Consider the following 9,199-nt stretch of genomic DNA (forward strand, 5'->3'; position numbering starts at 1 on the left):
AATCTTCCTGATACAGTTCACCATTTGGAGTTGTAATGTGAAGGTTAACACTAACCCTCATATTACAATCCGTTGGCCCCAAGCACACCAACGGCTGTGGTTACCAACCATCTACTATTACTATTATTATTTTATTTTTTATTTATTGATATTACAGTGTAAATAAAGACATTAAACTATTGGAGCCGCTGGTCTATGCGACTCTCGACCACAGTAGCTTCGTAATCCATACCCGCCAGAGAGACAGGCCTGAGGGTTGATGATCTTGTGCCCCTGAGACATAGCAGAGCAGACCTCACGAGGGAGAATGTCAGTCGACATCTCATCCAGGCCATAACAGAACTCTGCGGTTTACGTTTCTTCTCAGAAAGAACCTCGCCAGTCTCGAGTGGAATCTCACAGCCTCTAGACCCATCCCACCTGATGTTGTGAACACAAGGGGAGTCAATCGACCATGGTCCACATGTTGGATCCTTTCTTGAAAATTTCTATTTTTTTCTTGTTCATTCCTTTTGTGTGCAACTTCAAGAGACAGTTCACGATGACACTCTGCCATGGGATCGAATATCCTGATGTCGGAGAACGCCCTCTGCCCATGTGTCCAGAAACCTCGAGCACTGACATCCACTCTTGCATCATTTGATGTGTTTGCTGTTCTGTGGGTGAAGTGCTCGCCGTCCAGGGGTAGCAGAGCTGGCTCTATCGTGACATCATGGCATATTTCCTGCAGCATTTTGGCAGTGAGGTCGCGTACTTCATTGTGTCGGATGCAAACAAAGCCTCCTTCTTGTATACCATTGCATGGTTTGCATCAAAGGCAATGCCACAGGCACAGTGTTGAGGTAGGTTCTCTATTGGCCACCCATATCTCAAGGCTATGGCGTCAATAAATTCTTGTTTGTTGAAGTGGAAGCCTTTTGCCTTGAGAGGCAGGGTTGTGAGCCAGTTCGATGCCCCAACCTCCTGTGCAATTTCAACTCTTCTGCACTGGTCTGGTGTTAGATGTTCGATTATGTGCTGCCGCTGGTCTTTTTGTCTTGCTTCACGCTCCTTGCTTATATGTGTCTTTATGTCTTTCTGCCTTTGGTGGTCGATTTCACCCATCTCAACTTGGGCGCAGACTTTCTGTGACAAGGGTTCGGTGAGCCTGAGTGAATTTCTGTGTTTGTAGCTTGCCATGGCTACTGGATTTATAATGCCAAGGCCTCCCATCCTGGGTGGTAGTGCTAGAAGGTCCCTCTCTTCTGGTGCAGGGATGTGGCCATTGGTTAGAAATGGGAGGAATGAATTCCTGATTGCATCCTCCAGTGGTTGTAGCAGCACCTCGATGTCTGGTATGGTCCTCATCACGAAGGTTCACTTGTGCTTTACACCATAGGTAAATGCACTGTATGCTGCATGGGGTTCTGTTTTTGCGTGGCTGGATAGTGTATGAATTTCTTCTACCCATGTCTTTACCATATCACTCACATATTTGTCTTTGCATTCCTTGGTTCCAGTCACAGCCCCTAGATGCCTCTGACCTTCCTTGGTCACTATCACGTTTGTGCCTCTAAATGCTTCCTGTGTATCTTGATAGTAAGTTGGTTTCACGATCAAGATGGACTTACTTGCATTAGGGTAGTAACCTATTTCAGGGCTATGAGATGTAACAAGGTCCCACCATTTCCTCACATCCTCAACCTTGCCAGCACCCGTGAGATCATCTGCATAGGCTACCTGTTTTACATTGGTGGCCTCGTATCTGATCTGTTGTTGCAGCACTGTCATCGCCAGGGCGTACATAGCCATGGCAACGGGGTCCCCCTGGGTAGTTCCTTCTGTGGACTGGATTACACCGACATCGTGAGCAGTTGTATTACCCACAATGTAGAGATCTGCTGGTTCTTTGTAGGCGTTTTCCACATATTGGGCAAATACAGGGCATTTAACCTTGATATTGTGCAGCATTGCCTCCCGGTTGATGGAATTAAATGCACTTGAGGCATCAACTAATAATACTGCCTGACAGTCCTCTTCTCCAAATATTGTCCTCATGGAGTGAACTGCTGCCTCACCTCCTGCCTGCTGGCCTGCACACACTTGGAGGTTGCCAACTGCCTGCTTCACATTATCTTTCACCACCTCCATGATGCATTTTTCTATAATCCGTCTTAAGACTTCATCCACCCTGATGGGCCTGCATCCAGGATTCTTATCAAGGGGGATTAGTCTGCAAGCCGTCACTGCTTCTATGTTACTGTACTGACTTGAAGCCAGCTTCCTTGCCAGTGAGGCAATGGTGTTACATAGGTCTGTTGCTGCCTCCCCAAACTTGATGTTACTGAGGATTACTCGCCAAGATTTTGACTCCAGGCCTGACGGTCCTGCCCCTCCCTGTGTGTGCATTGCCTTCCACCACACCATATCTCCAGTTATCCTGTCATATATGATGGGATTGGGAGGAGTGTAGTTGCCGTCAAGCTTTGACGGGGCACTTGCTTGTAGTGCAGTCGGGTGTTTTTCTTTTAGTTGTTGCATTGTTTCTTCTGTCAGGTCCAGTACTCCGTTTGGTGATTCAGCTGTCAGGGATCTTGTTGCCATCAAGACCTTCCCCTGTCTCATCTTGCTGCCAGAAATCGTTGCAACATCGTTGGTATTCTGATTTCTTCTGTGCTGCAGCTGACCTCATCTGCAAGGCCCTTGCTTCCTCAAGTAGATTGTCGATTTCACCTCTTTTCCATGTTTCAACCCGCCTTTGGATGGCCTAAATATTTTCTGCAATGCTAGCTCTTGGGCTGATCATGTTGAAGAAGAGATGTGGTATTAGTGCAAGGACCTTAAGAGAGAATGAGGCAATGGGTGTATTATTGTTGTAGTTGGCTATCAGGCGAGTGATTTCCTTGATCATGTCAGTTGTAGCATTGCATTTGGGAGGTTCAAAAAGGTTACTTGAGGACCATCCAACTGTTTCATTATATGTGGTGTTCACCCAGGTTACTGCATTTTCTCGGGATTTGCCCATCCAGTATGTGGGACGACCTTCTCGCACAGACCTGTGAGGCTGTTCTGCTTCCTCGTTGTTTGTGTCAGTACCATTCTGAGGATGTATAATACCTGGATAATTCACTCTTTCATGCACTCCACTATGGTGGTCTTCATCCTGAGTTTCATTTCTATCATAAACTTCATGATGTTCCTCACCCCCAACTTCACTACTATTCTCTTCTCCATGGTGATTTAACCCACCCAGCGCTTCCATATTTTTCGCATCTTGGCGTCCATCCCTATCCCTCGCTCCACCACGGGGTCTTTCACCACCACGCATGTCCGTGTGATCGTGCATTTTGTCAGTGACCGCTCCATCAATTTCCATGTCACTAATCTGTCGCCTGCCATGTTGGAAGCGGTCAAGTGCCGCTTCTGGTGGGCTGTGATTCCCTAACACATTCATACAGAAAGGTCCCATCCTACAGTATGTACACGGTGACCTGTTTGTTGCACATGAGCACCTGATACACTTATGCTGCCTACTGGAGCACTGACAACAATACTGTGGCATGGCCATGGTGTTAAAGTTTTTTTTTTTTTTTTTACTGTGGTACAGTAATAATAATATTAATTATGGCTACTTTTTGTAGTACTTATCAATGAAAATTAAATATAATGTTACTAGAACTACTGTTTTACTATACGAATTTAAAATTTAGATTTGATATGAATGAAGAATGTGCATGTTTTACTTCTTTTTTTGTAGATAATATGATTAAGTTATGAAGCGGAGTGCTCGTTTTTCTCTAGGTTTGCATATTATTTAATATTTAATTGTTCTGCTTTATACTAATAATTGACTGAACTGATAATGATATGTATCTAATGTTTGATATGAAGTAAAACAACGCTTCTTTGTTCAAGGGTTAAGTAGGTGTCCAATGGGTGTGGTGCAATAATGTGGAGCCTTGTTTATTGGTAATGGGTCTTCAGGCGTTAAGGTGTAGGGGTGAGGGTGGTGTGTGGCGTAGCGGCAGTGTGTGTGTGTGTGTGTGTGTGTGTGTGTGTGTGTGTGTGTGTGTAATTTAGTGATATTGGGTCTTCGGGCGCTATGATATAGGGGTGAGTGTGGTGTGGTGTGTGGTGTTGGGACAGTGTGTGCGTGCGAGTGTGTGTTGGTGTTGTGACTACTACTACTACTACTACAACTACTACTACTTCTACTACTACTACTACTACTACTACCACCAACACCACCACTACCATCACCACCACCACCACCACAACCACCACTACTACTACTACTACTACTACCATTACTATTACTATTACTACTACTACTACTACTATCGTTCTCCCGTTTCCTCCTCAACCCCTATATTTCTCTCAACCCTTCAGTGTACACATTCAGTACACTCATTTACACCTCCAACCCCACATTTACACCCTCATTCTCGTGACTCATAAACCCCCACTCCACCTCATTTATGTCTCTAGCATCCATTTACTTTTCCATGTACACCTCTTGCACCCAAATACACCTTCATTTACACCTCTTGCACCCATATACACCTTCATTTACACCTCTTGCACCCAAATACACCTTCATTTACATCTCTTGCACCCATATACACCTTCATTTACACCTCTTGCACCCATATACACCTTCATTTACACCTCTTGCACCCAAATACATCTTCATTTGCACCTCTTGCACCCATATACATCTTCATTTACACCCCCTGCACCCTTTTACACCGCATTTTACACCTCTTGGACCCATTTATACAGCAATTTACACCTCTTAACACAATTTACACCTCTTAACTCCCATTAACACTTCTGAACACCCATTTGCACCTCTTAACACCCATTTACACTTCCGTTTAAACCTATAGCCCTTATTTACACGTCCATTTACACCTCTAGCACTCATTTACACCTCCATGTATAGCTCCGAACACCCCATTTACACCTTCAGTTACACCCCTAAACCCCCATCTACACCCCATCCCTCCAATTTACCCAGGCTGTCGCTCATGGTCCCTCTGTGAATGTCCTTTTCCTTCTCATAAACGCTTGGCCTGAAGTATTCTCGTTTACTTTAATCTTTCTTCATATTTCATCATTTTTATCCTTTTTTCATAGTATATCTTCTGTATTAAATGATTTTGTTTTATATATATATATATATATATATATATATATATATTCATTTTCATTCATTCATTGCCAGACGCCATGTATCCCAAACAGGGTGGCCAAGGGCTTAGAGTTAATTGTTTTACAGGGAGGGGCACTAATCCTCCACCAACCCCACTTGACACGTAGGGATGCCAACAGCATCTGGTGTTCCCAGACGGTCACCCATCCAAGTACTAACCAGACCCAACGTTGCTTAACTTCGCTGATCGGACGGGAAGCGGTGTACTCAACGTGGTATGGCCGTTATATATATATATATATATATATATATATATATATATATATATATATATATATATATATATATATATATATATATATAATTACCTCGCCCGGGACAGAGTCCTACTATTTACTGTTTTTGGGAGTTTCTTAGTTTCTTTAATTCTTTGTTTGTTTCTATCTATGTTAGCAACAGTACGGAAAAACGGCTGAATGAAATTACATGAAACTTTCAGGATTTGTGAGCACTGGTCCTAAAGGAAGTGATTAAAATTTGGTGGTAATCTAGCAACACCGAAAGGTCAAAATCAAGGTCACGAATTTTCAGAGGGCTATAACTTGAAACAGGCTGAAGATAGAGATATTTCCTGTTATCAACATACAGGAACTCCCACATGGGCTTTTTCATCTGGCACCAAGACCTTTCAACTTGAGTGACCTTGAAAGGTCAAACTCAAGGTCACGGATAGGGGTATAACTCGAAACTGGTTCAATATAGAGATATATTTACTGTTACTGAAGCAAACCCTTTTCTGTTTCCTCCTACTTTCACTATACTCATTTCAAAGTCAAAGGTGGCTGTTGTGTATATGTATGCAACGATTTATCTTGCTCTCATGTTCCTGAACTTGATTCTTCTGAATTCTCTACTCTCTGGCTTCGGCTTTCTTGTCTTTCTCTGACTAAATATATTTGCGTTGTTTACTTATCTCCTAATTCTATTGACTATGGAAAATTCATGGACTATCTTACTTCTATGATGGAACACATTCTATCCATTTCTTCTTTCTCTGAAATCTCCATTCTAGGAGATCTTAATGTTCACCACCACCTTTGGCTCTCCACTCCTTGCACTGATCCACCTGGTGAACAAGCCAACATCTTTTCTAACCTTAATGTCCTAGAGCAGCTTGTACTGCACCCTACCCATATCCCTGACAGCCTTGGAGAGAGCTCCAACATACCTGACCTCTTCCTTACAACTAATCCTTCTGCTTACACTGTTAATCTTTCCTCTCTGTTGGGCTCCTCCGATCACAGCCTTATTATCTTAACCTGTCCTATCACTCCGGTGTGACCTGTGGACCCTCCAAAGAAACGTCGCCTGTGGCACTTTGGAGCTGCAGATTGGGAGGCCCTAGGGCAGTACTTCTTTGATTATCCCTGGAATGATTATTGCTTCCATGGTCGGGAGCCATCTAAGGTTGCCTTGTACATTACGGAGGTTACTCTCTTGGGCATGGAAGCATACTGTACATTCCCTTCTCATATCCTTTGACTAATGCAAGAAAGCCTTGGTTTAATCACGCTTGTTCTAATGCTGTCCGCAGCAAGGATAGGGCCTATAAAAGGTACCAGAGTCAACCCACCCCTGAACTACATCTTGTTTATGTTTCTGCCCGGAATCATGCTCAAGTCTGTTCTTCGCTCAGCTAAAAATACTTTCATCCGTACTAAATGCTCTCAACTCTCCAATTCCAATTCTTCCTGCTCCTTCTGGCACCTTGCCGAAAACCTTTCTAACAACTTTATCTCATCATCCTTTCCTCCTCTTTTCTATTCTGATGGCTCTGTAGCTATTTCTTTTACTAATAAAGCAGATCTCTTTGCTCAGACTTTCTCCTCCAATTCCACCTAAGACGATTCTGGTGCTGTTCCTCCATCACTTCCCCCCTCAGACATCCTCATGGCTGACATTAAAATTTTTCAGCTAACGTATTTTCTGCCATCACTGGCATCAATACTAGTAAGTCATATGGGCCTGATGGAGTCCCTCCTGTTGTCCCTCAAGAGCTGTGCTTCAGTGCTTACACTCTGCCTGGGTAAACTCTTTCACCTTTGTCTGTCAACTTGTACCTTCTTGCCGGAAGTTGGTAATGCATGGTGATAGATGGAATTTCTCAAATTTGTTGTATGCTGATGATGCAGTACTGCTTGCTAGACAAGAACTTGGTAGGCTAGTGAAGAGTTTTGCTGATGTCTATGAGCGTCGTGCCTTGAGAGTAAATGTAGGGAATAGTAAAGTGATGGTTAATGAGAGAGAAGGTGACTCCTAGTGTGATGTCACAGTGAATGGAGAGAGACTGGAATTGATGAGAGAGTTCAAATACTTGGGTACAGTGATAGAAAACATAGGAAAATGTGCAAAAGAAGTTGAAAGTAGAGTGACACAAGGAAGAAAGGTAGCTGGTGCAATGACGGCCTTGATAAGAAATAGAGGCTTGAGTGCTGCAGCTGCACGAGGCTTCCATGAGGGAGTGTTAGTGCCAACTTTAACTACTACTACAACTACTACTACTACTACTGTTATTACCTCTACTACTACTAATACTACTACTGCTACTGTTACTACTGCTGCTACTACTACTACTACTACTACTACTACTACTGCTACTGCTGCTACTGTTACTACTACTACTACTACTACTACTACTACCACTACAAGTACTACTCCATCTCATAAACCTCCCCCCCCCATTCCCTTCATCTCAGCATCCCCCTTCCCCTTCTCCACCTCACCCACATGCGCTCTCCTACTCAGTCTCTCAGTCCCCATCCTCTCCACAGCCAAATACGAATTCCTCCCATTTTATCTTCCTCTCATTATTATTTTCCTAAATAAATTCTTGTATCTATTATTAATTTTTTTCGTTCACTGATTATTTTTCTGCTCCAGAAAATCATGTCCTTGGGTACTTCTGTCTGTCTGTCTGTCTGTCTGTCTGTCTGTCTCTCTCTCTCTCTCTCTCTCTCTCTCTCTCTCTCTTTAAAATCACGCTCTTAAAATTCAAATGTCTCTCCCTTCTCGTTTTTTCTTCCTAAATTCTTTTGTTTTGTTTTTCGAATCTTTTTTTCGCAGTCTGCCACGCATCCAACAGGTAGGTTGCTAGATAGACAGACTGAATGATTGACTGAAAGATAGGCAGATAGATATAAATAGATAGATAATTGATTGACTGATCCTTCGAAATTCTGTATGCCAAACATATTTGCATTTTTATTGCTTAATTTCTTTTGCTTAATCCCTCGCAGTCTCTGTTTTTTTTTTTTTTTTATTCAACATTCTTTATGCCTTTGTTAATACTAAATATTTTACTTTTATTTTAGAGGTCTAACGCTGACAATGACAAGGGAAGCACTCAAAACTTGCAGGACTGACCAACAGTATTAACATTAGTAGTAGTAGTAGTAGTAGTAGTAGTAGATGTTGTTGTTGATGTAGTGGTATCATGGTCAGAGTCAGCAATTACTGTTACTACTGCTGCTACTGCTGCTACTAAATACCACTACTACTACTATTGCCACCACCACTACAACTACTGCTGCTACTTTTACTACTACTTCTACTACTACTACTACAACTACCTTTAGCAGCAGCAGCAGCAGCAGTTAAAGCAATAGTTAGGCAGGGACTGTGGAAGGAACAAAAGGTGAGGAATCTAATATGAGATGCATACAGATCCTGGCCTTTTTTTTCTTTTTTTGTTGCGACCATGGGATAATCACACACACACACACACACACACACACACACACACATGCCAATTCAAACGTAACACCCACTTTCTCTTCGCTCGCGCGGTTGAAATTATCCCCTCACTGAAAGGCCTCTTAGGTGATCTGGGAATTTACATCAGTTATATTTCTTCCATCTTCTCATTTTCTCTTTTTTCTGGGAAACTTTACGCCTTTCACTTTATACGCCTATTTTTTCTTTTTTCAACTATTATTTCTTGCATCTGCTTATGTTCTGGACTTTTCTGCTAAGCCTTTCACTGTTAACGTCGTATTATTTGGCTTT

The 9,199-nt window shown here is 42.6% G+C and overlaps 1 non-coding gene across 1 annotated transcript; it reads right to left on the reverse strand.

Annotated features, from left to right (window-relative positions):
• Positions 1 to 5,304: 5,304 nt before the first annotated feature.
• LOC145394853 (5S ribosomal RNA) lies at positions 5,305 to 5,423 on the reverse strand. The gene has a single exon (XR_013896498.1). It is a non-coding gene; the product is annotated as a 5S ribosomal RNA (ribosomal RNA).
• Positions 5,424 to 9,199: the final 3,776 nt, after the last annotated feature.

Source organism: Coenobita brevimanus, chromosome 28 (assembly GCF_032717465.1).
Source record: "Coenobita brevimanus isolate Jiangsu-jjx chromosome 28, ASM3271746v2, whole genome shotgun sequence".
NCBI classification, from domain to species: domain Eukaryota; kingdom Metazoa; phylum Arthropoda; class Malacostraca; order Decapoda; family Coenobitidae; genus Coenobita; species Coenobita brevimanus.